Raw genomic sequence first — 12533 nt, forward strand, 5'->3', positions numbered from 1 at the left:
CATTAAATAGAATAAACAGAGTCATAAGTCCTCGAATGAATATTCAAATAATATTCATTAAATAAAATAAAGTTATCGAATAAACCTTATTCGATTAATAGTTTTGAAAACTATATCAATATATATATTTATAAATATATATAATATACTCGGGAACATCGACTCCCGGTTTAGAAATATGTTTACTTTTTGATCCCCTATACTAAGGGTAAACTCAAATACTGCTTATTTCTAGCATAGGTATTATGCAACTATAAGCATTTGAACCAACAGATATATAAATCAAGAATATGAAACATGCATGCATATATACCATATCACATGCTACAATATATCGCAAGAATTTGCTAATAACAAATATGCATTTATCGCAAGATCATGCATATACACATATACATCACAACAACAGTTATACGGGTAGAAAACTTGCCTGAGCGACTGGGGGTTACAAATGGCTCGGGACGAGTCTGGTAACCTATAAACAACATGTGAGTTGGAATTAAACCAAAGTCACTTGTAAATCTATACTTTAACCAAATTAGACTCTAACGCTCGCTTTGCGCTTACTGATTCTCTTATGTCGCTCGAGTACCCTCGGCTCCACCATTTTTAATAATTTAACCATTATGAGTTTTAAGGCGATTCTTTCGCGAGTGTCTTACCAACTGCCTAACACACTTTACATAAATGTTTCATACTCCAATTAGTCTTTTAAGGTCTTTAACCAAGGTTTCAAAGTAAGGCGAAGGGTAATGATTCGTTCGCGAAACGTCGTTACTTAAAACGGCCGTTTCTCCTAAACCGTACATCAGAATCAAACGAACCACATATCAAAACGAAGCTCGTAACATGAAATATCTAAAAATAGCAATGGTCAAATCCTAGCAGGGAGTTCTCGGGTCCTAATGTTATGAACAAAAGCAGTCTAAAGTAAATCGGACATTACGACGGCTATATTTACGCGATTTCCCAATTTTATACCATTCCAATTCAATCACCAATCAATCCCAATTCATTCATACAACCAACATCCATCCACACTACATCATAACAGACCCAATCAACTCAATATTAACAATTATACTTATTCTTAAACTTGAATTTAAACTATACTTAAGTCCTTTAACCAAACCATAAGATTTCAACATTCAATTCACCACCATTCCAACCCAAACTCTAAACCAACAAGCATTAAGCTACTCTATTACCATAACAACCAAAATCATCCTAATATACAAAGTAAAGCTAGGGTTTGGAGATGATATACCTTCCTTGAAGTGATGTGAGTAGCTAGGAAGCCTTAAGAAGCCTTGAGATGTCTTAGGGATGCTTGGATCTTAAAGGAAAAACAAGAAAAATCAAGTTAAAAATCTTGAAATCACTATTCATTATCTTCTTCATTGATTTCTTGGCGAAGATTGTGAATGATTTGGAGGCTTAAACTCATAGGATAGCCATAATTATGCATAAGGAGTACTAGAGAATTATCTTACCAATTTAGGAAGCTTGGAACTTGAATTTTGAAAATTCTTCTCTTTGAAATGGGAAAAAGCCGAGAGCAATGTGGGAGAAATGGAATGATTTTGTGTTTTTGATTTGTTTAGCTTAGCTTGGTTGTTTTTGTTTTGTTTTTGGTTAATTACCTTTCTAACCTTGAACTTTGTGTGGTTTTAAATCAACCACATCTCCTTCCCCTTATGTTATGCTTATGATGTCATCATCCCTTACTAGCCCTCTTCTTATTGGTTGGATGACCTCATCATCCCTAACCTCCTTGATTAACTCCCTAATTGTTTGCCTAATGACCGCTGATCTGTTATACGGTTCGCTTAACTTTCGTTCTCGTTTCTCGTTTGAGGGATCATACCCGGGATCTTATTACTTGGGTTTCCTTAACCTTTCTCAATACATTATATTCCTTTTATGATCCTCTCTTATAATCCTTTAATTTAAATCCTTTTTATCATGTTACCTTATACTCAATTCTTTCCGTATCTAGTGGATTTCCGGGAAAAATCAAAGTGTTCGGAATTGGATTCTGACGATCTTTACATACACTTATATACCATATAGAGTACTAATAAATTCTCAGAATATCCATAAAAGAAACCCTACATAGTGTGGCATGAACAGTTTTCTTATTTAGTAATATCAGCAAAAACACCATTCATAAGGGTTACAAAAAGTTCAAAATTTTGGGGTTATTACAGCCTGCATCCTCCACGTGGGCGCCTGCTAGCAGGAGGTCGCCTGCTACTAGCACGTGGGCGCCGACAACCCTTCTGGAAAACTCCTTGAATTGCTTCTGTTCTTGCTGATTTCTTCGCTCATCACCCCTAGACTGATTCCAAGCACTTCCTTAAGCTTTTTTCGATGAAAACCACCTATCAAAGCAAGTTATACCCTGAAATGCAAAAATACTAGAAAACGCGTCAAATACATAAAATACTCGAGTTCAAGACACCAATTCTAGCCGTTATGAGACGCTCTAAGCGGTATAAAATGCCACTTATCACACCCCCGAACTTGAATCGATACTTGTCCTCAAGCATCACAGACTCAAAAATAGAATAAAACATGCATGAATGCAACTTATATGAATGCAGCGATCCCCTCGCGATGACTAAATCAACCAACACATGACATATCAACAAATGCAATTAGGCGACTAAAGATCAATCAAATCACGCAAGCTAACATACAACTAGAAACATGGTATGTGCAAATGCTTAACAAATATGCTTCGAAACTAGATCAATCACCATAACTTAATTATCCTCAAGGCAATCACAAGCTTATACGAAGAATATATTCTAGACACAAAATGACTTATAACACTTCAAGATTATTGGAGTTTAATACGGAATCATGCTTTTATTCAACACATAAAACAAATGCTTATTTGATTGTGCAATGAGTGAGGTCCATAAAAGACTTATGCAATGGACCCATTTAGCGAGCTTTAGGTTAGCGGATTCCGGACTATAAAATCCTTAGGTCACTAGGCACAAAGTCCCCTAAGAACTTAATAACTCGAATACCAAAGAGTTCACTCGTGATCAATTGTGCATTAACCATATTATTTTCTTTTTTTCTTCTTTTTTTTATGTATTTTTTTCAATTTCCAAGCAAGTGCGTTTCGCTCCATCTTGCTCAACCCTAGACTACTCGTATACAATACGAGCTGGCTACTAGCCATTTGACGCCTAGCCACAACTAGCAATGAATTCCAATTTTTAATCTCCAATTTTTACCTTTTCATGTCTCTTATCATTAAGAGCCTAGCATGCATTCTAAGCATAAGCAATAGATTAACCTCAAAAATCATCAAATCATGACAACAATCTAGTCCTTAAGCATACTCTAAGACTTAGTGAAATTACAAGTGTTTCTAGCATGCATGTCAACCTAACAAGATTCAACATCACTCTAACGCTATCACTACACTCGCATCAATATCACATATTAATTGGTAAAGCAACACAAAGGGATCATGGTATATGCATGAGCTATATGAGATAATAAATAAGGCTAAAAAACTATAAAAAAAACTATATGACAAAAATATGCAACTATATGAACTAAACTAACATGAAAATGCAACTACATGACACACACACAAATACGTTCCTTAACTACCACCCCCAAACTTAAAATCTTCACTGTCCTCAGTGAAGGTAATATAAAGGAACACAGGGTATACCTACTCAGACGAATCATCATCATCACCTTCAGAGGGTGGAATATCAGGAGGTCGATAAGCAGAATCCTCACCAAAAATGGGCCACTGGATGTCAGCTCTAAGGCCTCTAAATGCAGTCCCAAGTGCTTGGGTGAGCTCCTGTGCAAACTGACTATGTGACTCATACATCACATCCATCCTCCTGGAAAGCCTCCTGTACTGGACATCAGCCATTCCCGAACCATCTCCTCCCTGAGCTCTCGAAGAACATGCCTCTCCCTGAGCCTGACTGGACCTAGCCATGGTAGCACCTGCTGCTGGAACTCCTCCTGGAAGGTGATATCCCAAACCATGTAACTCGGGCTCTCCACCCGTCCACTCCTGCAACGCATTCAACGTCGATGAATCAATAGGAGCGGTCGGCATCTGCAACTGCTCATAAGAAGGTCACTGGACTCCAACTGCCTTGCAAAGCTTCGTGACAATAGAGGCATACGGGATAGAGTACTGCAATTTCCCCCTCAAAAACTTTAAAATCCCTGGGTAGATGAACTCACCAAGGTCCACCTAATATTCCTCATTCAGAATCCCCCATAACAACCTCGCCCTCTCCACTATAACCTCATGTGCATGTGAAGAAGGAAGAATATTAGCACATATAAATACATTCCAAGCACGAGCATACCTATTCATCACAACAACAGGGAAACTACGATAATCGTTGGTTCCCCTTTTGAACTTCCACACTGTGCCCCGCCGACAGAGAGTAGCAATAATCAAGTCCAAATCAAAGTCCTCAGGGGTCTTTACATTCCAATTATCCTCTTGTGGTTTCCTTTGTCGCTGCCCAATAACACGGCGAATCGCCTCGGGCTGATAATCAACAGTGAGCCCATGAACAACAGAAAACCCATTCTTGTCACCCTTGGCATTCACATAGAACTCGCGAACAACACTCATCGGTACAACCTCAGATAACTCACAAAACATAATCCATCCCTTCTCAGCAATCATCGGCAGCAACTCACCATCCCTCCCTGATGGAAAGAACCCCCTCTCCTTCATAATCGGCTTAGTCAGAAGCTTGGCGTACTCTTCTTCAGCAGCCCTATCCAACAATCGGGGCCTCGCAGCAATATTCCTCGAAGAATCAGTAGCAGTCGGATTGGTGCTGCGGCTACCCACAGTTCATGATCTCTTTGGGGCCATAAAAACTGAGAATAAGAGTTGGAGAGTTTGTGTTTGGTGTGTAGGAGAGATTTAATTAGGATTAAAAGTGTGTGGGATGTGTATGTAGAGGTTGTATGTATTTATAGGGCAAAATTAGGGTTAGAATTTAATTAGGAGTGGGGATTGTGGCTAAGTATGGGGGGAATTCGTGGGTTAATGGGTGATATGGTTTCTGTGATTTTTATTTTTGTTTTGTTTGTTTTTTATAGGCTGAAAAATGATTTTTCAAAAATCAAGGACGCACGCGGCCGCCTGGCACCAGCACGCGGGCGCCTGCTAGCGCGCGACCGCCTGATCCTAGCAGGCGGGCGCCTGCAAGGCTTTTGGGAAAAAAAATTATGCCAACTTTTTTCGGATTTTTTTGGGTTTTTGGATAAAGTACTAAATTCTAAGGTGTCCTATGGTCTCATATCTTGGGTTGCCTCCCAAGAAGCACTTCTTTTACATCATTAGCTTGACGTAGAGTATTGCGATCAAGTTGACAATAAAATGGCACTAACCACTTCACGGTTTGCCGTATCCCCATAATAGTGCTTCAATCTCTGACCATTTACTTTGAATGCTTGGCCCAGATCGTTCTCAAAAATCTCCACTACTCCATGTGGAAACACAGTTTTGACGATAAATGGTCCAGACCACCTTGATTTCAACTTTCCAGGAGAAAGTCGGAGACGGGAATTGAATAGAAGAACTTGTTGCCCCGACACTAATGACTTAAGAGATAGCTTCCTGTCATGCCACCTTTTTACCTTTTCCTTGTACATGTTGTTGTTTTCATACGCTTGAAGTCGAAATTCTTCAAGTTCATTTAACTGAAGCATTTGCTTCTTCCCATCTGCATCTAGATCAAGGTTTAACTTCTTCAATGCCCAATAAGCCTTATGCTCAAGCTCCGCAGGTAAATGACATCCCTTACCATAGATTAGTTGAATCGGGGACATCCCAATTGGAGTCTTGTATGCTGTTCTATAAGTCCAAACAGCTTCATCGAGCTTCAAAGACCAATCTTTCCTTGACGGACAAATGACTTTCTCTAGAATGCGCTTGATCTCTCTATTAGACACTTCAGCTTGACCGTTAGTTTGCGGATGATAGGCAGTAGCAATGCGATGATTCACATTATAGCGTTGCATCATAGAAGTGAACTTATAATTGCAGAAATGCGACCATTCATCACTTATGATAACTTGTGGCGTTCCAAACCTTGTGAATATCTGTTTATGAAGAAAACTCAACACTACATTTGCATCATTAGACGGTAGAGCCTTGACTTCTACCCATTTCGAGACATAATCGACTGCCAGCAAGATGTACTGATTATTGCAGGACGAGATAAATGGTCCCATGAAATCAATCCCCAAACATCGAAGACCTCAACTTCAAGCATCACATTTAAAGGCATCTCATCCTTTCTAGTAAGATTCCCAACTCTTTGGCAACGATCACACCTTAAAATAAACTGATATGCATCCTTAAACAACGTAGGCCATAAAAACCTGCTTGAAGAATACGAGCTGTTGTCTTTTCACCACCATAATGTCCACCATAAACTGTGGAATGAAAGTCTTGTAATATCCCCTCCATCTCACAGAATAGGATACATCTCCTAATGATCTGGTCAGCTCCTTATCTAAACAAATATGGTTTATCCCACATGTACCACTTCACCTCATGCAGAAACTTCTTTTTTTGAGCCACATTCATATTAGGAGGCATTATATTGCTAACAAGATAGTCACAATGTCTGTAAACAATGGCTCTTCCTCTTGAATTGCGAACAACTGCTCATCCAGAAAAGATTCGTTGATCAATGTCTTATCATGTGAAGTAGACTCAGGATTCTCCAATCTAGAGAGATGGTCAGCTACTTGATTTTCAGTACCTTTTCGATCCTCGATCTCTAACTCGAATTCCTGTAGTAAGAGAACCCAACGAATAAGTCTAGGCTTCGAATCCTTCTTTGAGACCAGATAGCGGATGGCAGCGTGATCAGTTAACACTGTCACCTTTGTCCCAAGTAGATAAGATTGAAATTTTTCGAAACCAAAAACTATAGCCAAGAGCTCCTTCTCAGTAGTGGTGTAGTTCAGTTGGGCTCCATTTAACGTCTTACTAGCATAATAGACCACATGAAAGATATTAGTCTTTCACTGCCCAAGAACTGCTCCCACTGCATAATCACTTGCATCACACATCATCTCAATAGGCTCTCTCCAATCCGGTTATGTAATAACTGGTGTGGTGATTAAACTCTTCTTGAGAGTCTCGAATGCTGCCAAACATTCTTCATAAAAATTTGAAAGGCACGTCCTTTTCGATCAAATTCTACAACGGCTTAGATATCTTAGAGAAGTCCTTGATGAAACGCCGATAAAAACCCGCATGACCAAGAAATTTGTAAGGTCCCGTAAGAGGGCTATTTTAAGCTAGAAGGGGGGTTGAATAGCTTAATTACTAATTTAAAAATTGTTGTGGCGTATTAAAAATATTTTATCCCTTTTTAAAACTTTACTGAGTGGTTATGCAGTTTATATGTGTGGAAAATAAAGTGCAAGGAAAGAAAATACCACACGGTGATTTTATCCTGGTTCGCGAGGGCGCAACCTCTAATAGATTCGCTCACCCCTACTCCAGTCCCCGAGCTCCTCTCCCAGACTCGGGATTTTCCCTTATAATAAACTCGCTCCTTTAGTAGGCGGAGAAGCCTTTACACCCTTTATAAGTATTTGTCTTGGTGCGTAACACAAGGGTCACCACCTCAAAATAAATGTAATACCTACACAACTTATCTTAGACAATAACTCTCCGCTATTTCTTCAAAGTTGTTGTATAGCCTTTGTGTGGACTTGGCTTCCTTAGCTTTTTCCGGTCTTGGATCTTAGTGATCCGGTCTTGGGTCTTTCCTCTTCTTCACGGTGCAAAGACTACTAACGCCCCGTTAGTACGTCTAGGACTTGGGTCTTAGAACGAGAATCACCTCACGTCACTTCACCTCACTACAAAACTAATAAGACAATCCACGAAACAAAACAAGTAGGAAAATATTTGTTTTGAACTAGTATGTTACTGTACTAGCCCACAAATAGTATAATATTGAAATAAGAATATTAAACAAAATAAAAATACTCAAGTATTTTTATGATTACTCCTTTATAGATTAAATAGATAGGTGGAGTAATATGAGAAGTCTTTTTATATTAAGCACTTATGGCTTATGACATCTTTAGTATTCTTCTTCTTTTGATTATATATTTATAGATCGAATAATACTTTAATTACAACCTCGGAGTTGTAATTTTACCTTTAAGTATATCAACTAAAGGTTTTAAGGTATACTTGTATGTTGACGATTATAAGGTCAACTTATACTCTTTTAACTTCAAGCACGTTTATAAGATTTATGAGTCTTAGCCAAGATCCAATTAAATAAGTGCAAGTAATTGGCTTAAGATTGTGCTTTCGAAGTTTGGACGAATAATTACGAGTATTTTATAGACATCGTAGTATAACCCCACGGAACACTGAAAGATGTTAGAAGGGGCTTATACGATATGACTCGTAATTGTTTATATACACGATATGTGTTAGCCAAGATCCAATTAAATAGCGTAAATTAATTGGCTAACTTGTGGAATTGATTCGTCCTTAATTTTAACGGATTATTATGAAGTAGTTTGTATGGAACAAGTTATAATCCCCCGGAACACTAAAGATGTTAGAAGGGATTACACTTTTAATTCGTAATATTTTATATGTACGTTATTAGTTAGACAAGATCCAATTAAAGAGCGTTAAGTAATTGTCTAACTTGTACGATCCGTTTTAAGATTTGACAAATTACGAAGTGTTTATATAAGACAGGTAATAATCCCCCGGAGAGCACTAAAGAAGCTAGAAATGATTACACTTAAACTTCGTAATTATTTTATGAGCACGAATGAATGTTAGCCAAGATCCAATTAAAGTCCAAGAAATAATTGGCTAACTCATACTTGTGTCAAATATAATCTCCCCTTGGAGATAAAGTACTTTTCTTTTAAGATCTTCTCATTGGAGTGATTTATGTGCAGATCAAGTACTTATTCGAATTCCGAGTTCGAATATAAGTTCTCCCCGAGAACTTCCTTTATAAGAGAGCTTGTATTAGAGCTTAAGTTGAAGTAGAGAAGTTAAGTACAAAGCTTAAATACAAAGAACTCAAATAAGAAGCTAAAATTAACCACTTTTGAAAAACGGTCGGAAAAATTCGCCGAAAAAATTCGCCGGAGGTTCGGCCGGATTTTGGCTATTGGCCCAACTTGGGCAGCCCTTCGGGAGGCCGGGAAGTGGTAGTGGATGAGCTCACTTGGTGGGATAAAGCTTGGTTGGGTGAAGCTAAGCTTGGGTTTCAAAAACCTTGTATATATGTAAGTATATAGAAGAGAGAAAAGGTTTTTGAGAAGAAGTGTGTGTATAGAATTTGAAAGAGATGAAGAGAAGCACTTCTTGAAAAACTCCCAGCAACTTTGTGGCTCTTTAGCTTATTTAAAATGGGTTGGGGTGGGGGTTTATTTATAGGAGAAGTTTGGTGGAATGAATGGTGAAGATTTGAAAAGGAATGGATAGTGGATGGAGTGTATCACATGGATTGATGACATGGCAAGTAGGTTGTGTTTCTTTGCAAGTGGGAAGGAAGAACAAGCTAGTACTCATTCAAATCTCACCTGATATATATATTAAATATATATTTTCCTTTTCTTTTAATCATTCCTTAATTACTATAATTAAGGATTAAGCACCATTAATTATGACCACCCCAAAAACACTTAAATAAATATCATAAAAATATTATAATTACCTAAATAATATAAAATGATGTCCTGCAAGTTTTGGTCAACTTTAGTCAATGGTAGCTAGGTCAAACTTGGTCAATTGTGGGACCAACTGCCTCGATTTTTGTGCTGGACAAAAATTCTCTGAAAGCTACGAAATTTTTACCATACTTAGAAAATACCATTTAAATGATCCATACCAAATTTCAAGTCATTCTAGAATGTGGAAATATTTTATTTAAAATTGGAACTGTTCTGTCAGCCTTTCTTCCGAGTAAAAATACCATTGGTCTTGAAATAAAGGAGATGGATCTTTTGACCAAAGTTTTGACTTGTATAAATACTTAAAATATATTTCCTAATATATGAGATATATTTGGGTGATTGGAAATTTGTTTGAGTATTTTGTTTTTGAATAATTTTCTCCGAGAAATGCTGATTTTACGAAACGGGAGAAAATTACTATGAGTGCACAGAAATGAGTTGCAAAACTGGATATTAATATTTCAATCATGAATATTAATAATCTTTGAATAAAAAATCTTTTGATTATATGTAGAGATATATTTTGGAGCGAAGAGTTAAATGTTTTTTATATATCACGAGACTTCTAAAGAATATCTCTGATATATTCTTTATTCGAGCTTGTTGCCATATTCCTGTTGCAACACAGATCTAAGAAATATCATATCTTGATGTTTCTTCTTCGATCATATTGCTTTAGAGATATATTCCATAAAGATATAGTTTTGATATTTTGAAAGAATGGAATGTCTCTTTTATCTATTTAAAAGACATGATTTTGCTAGTTTGACTTTGATTTGGATCAATTAAATTCATGTCCTAATGGAGAGGATCTACATATTCTTTAATTTTATGTTTAATCGTAAAAATACCAAAATAAATAATATATCGAAGATATCCTTTCAATCTTCCCCTTTTTGGTATTTACCAAACAAACATAAAATTATCAGTGTGTGCTTCCCCTTGGTGTATGCATGAATTTTTGAAAAATATTTTGCACATAAAGCATTTATTTACTTAGATATTAAATCTCTTTCTTGAGATCCTGAAAAATACTTTGTTAGATGTATCATGCAATAATAGAACACAGATAGATCATTATATATCAAAAAGATAGCAACTATATTTGTTGAAATGGATCACAAATTCTCTTCCCCTTTTGTTTGGTATATGCCAAAAAGAGTGTATATATATTTATGAGGAAGAGTTTTATTTAACAGAATTGACTAGGTAAGCATGGAAATGTGATCACAGATCTAGTCAAGTGCATGCAGTTTGAGCATATAAGGATGAATTCTACATTGTATGCATGGTATTTGTAATCTTTGCATGTATTGAGGAAACCGGTTAATATAGTTTTTGTAAATCAAAAATAGAAGAACTTTTTTTAAGCATGCATGATTTGAATTTAAAAGATATGAAGTAAATGTTAATACACCTTTCCAAATTGATTACCAAAGATGTAGTTTAGAACAGTTTTTATAGAAGGTGTGAATTTAGCCACTTATATTTAAAGGTCAGTTAAGATTGTAGCAAGTTCTTCATTTTTAGACAACTTGTACTAAGCCATTTTTATTCTTTTGCAATCTGGAGTATATCTTGATTAGTACAAACAACAGTCTAAATGTTTTACATTCTGGAGAACATAATTCAGCAACCACAAGGTATAATAATTGTACTAATACAAACCGTGTTCTTGGTACAAAGTCTAACACTAATACACACTATTTTGTCCTTTAGACAATTCTGGCTAAATTGTAAGTTTACAAATTCTAACACTAATACAAACTGTCTAATCTAGGTTTGAGTAACAGATTACATAGTTTGGAGATCTAATACATTCTAGGGAAGAATCACATTTCTAAAATGACCGAAAAACAATACATATAAATCCATATTACTAACAATTTTACACAGCCAATTACCATAAAGGATGCAGTTGGATTGGTTTGAGACTGGAACATAATACAACACCCTAGTGTGTGTATGTGAAGTAAAATGAAGAGCTGTGGAAAGTATATACCTGTTTTTACCTTATGGATTCTGACTATTTGCTGGGAAATTTAAGTGGTGCCTTGCAACCTTGGTAAGAGTTTTGATGGATGCACAAAGCTCAATGTAGCCATTCTTTTCTTCTTGAGTCCATTCTGGGACATGTGACTATTTCTGCATGTCAATTAGATACAAAACAACGACTACCTTGAGGTAATCTGTTAGTCATAACAGTGCACAGTAGGATGTCCAAGACAGAGTACCTATACATTGTATAAAGTATCTGTTCATAGTACATGCATCAAATCAGTTTAAGTTTATTAACGATGAACATCCTGCAGAATGGTTAAAACCATATAATTTGATTTCTGATATTATAAATATAATTTTTTTTTAAATATAACTCAGAAGTTACTAACTGTCACAAGAGACTGGACTAGGCAGAGGACAACTAGACTGAATCTGATAAGCATTATTGACCCTTATTCTAACAATATAGTCCAAATTTAGAATAGAGACACAGGACAATGCTTACAATTTCCTGCATAAGATAGATAAAGACAGATTTGCAACAAACAAGCCATGATTTGGTTAGACATGCTGTCTTTGGTTAAAAACAAAGAGAGAGAAGATATCCTCACAAGGCAACTCACACAAATGCAAAGGTAAATGCAGTGCCCTATTAATGCTTTTATTATCAACACAAATGACCTTTTTGTTGACTGATGTAGTGAAATGCAATATGCCATCTACCCCTTTTATGATATTCATGTTACAGTAGAACTTTCCCATGA

The sequence above is a fragment of the Apium graveolens genome, chromosome 8, assembly GCF_009905375.1.
Source record: "Apium graveolens cultivar Ventura chromosome 8, ASM990537v1, whole genome shotgun sequence".
NCBI classification, from domain to species: Eukaryota; Viridiplantae; Streptophyta; class Magnoliopsida; order Apiales; family Apiaceae; genus Apium; species Apium graveolens.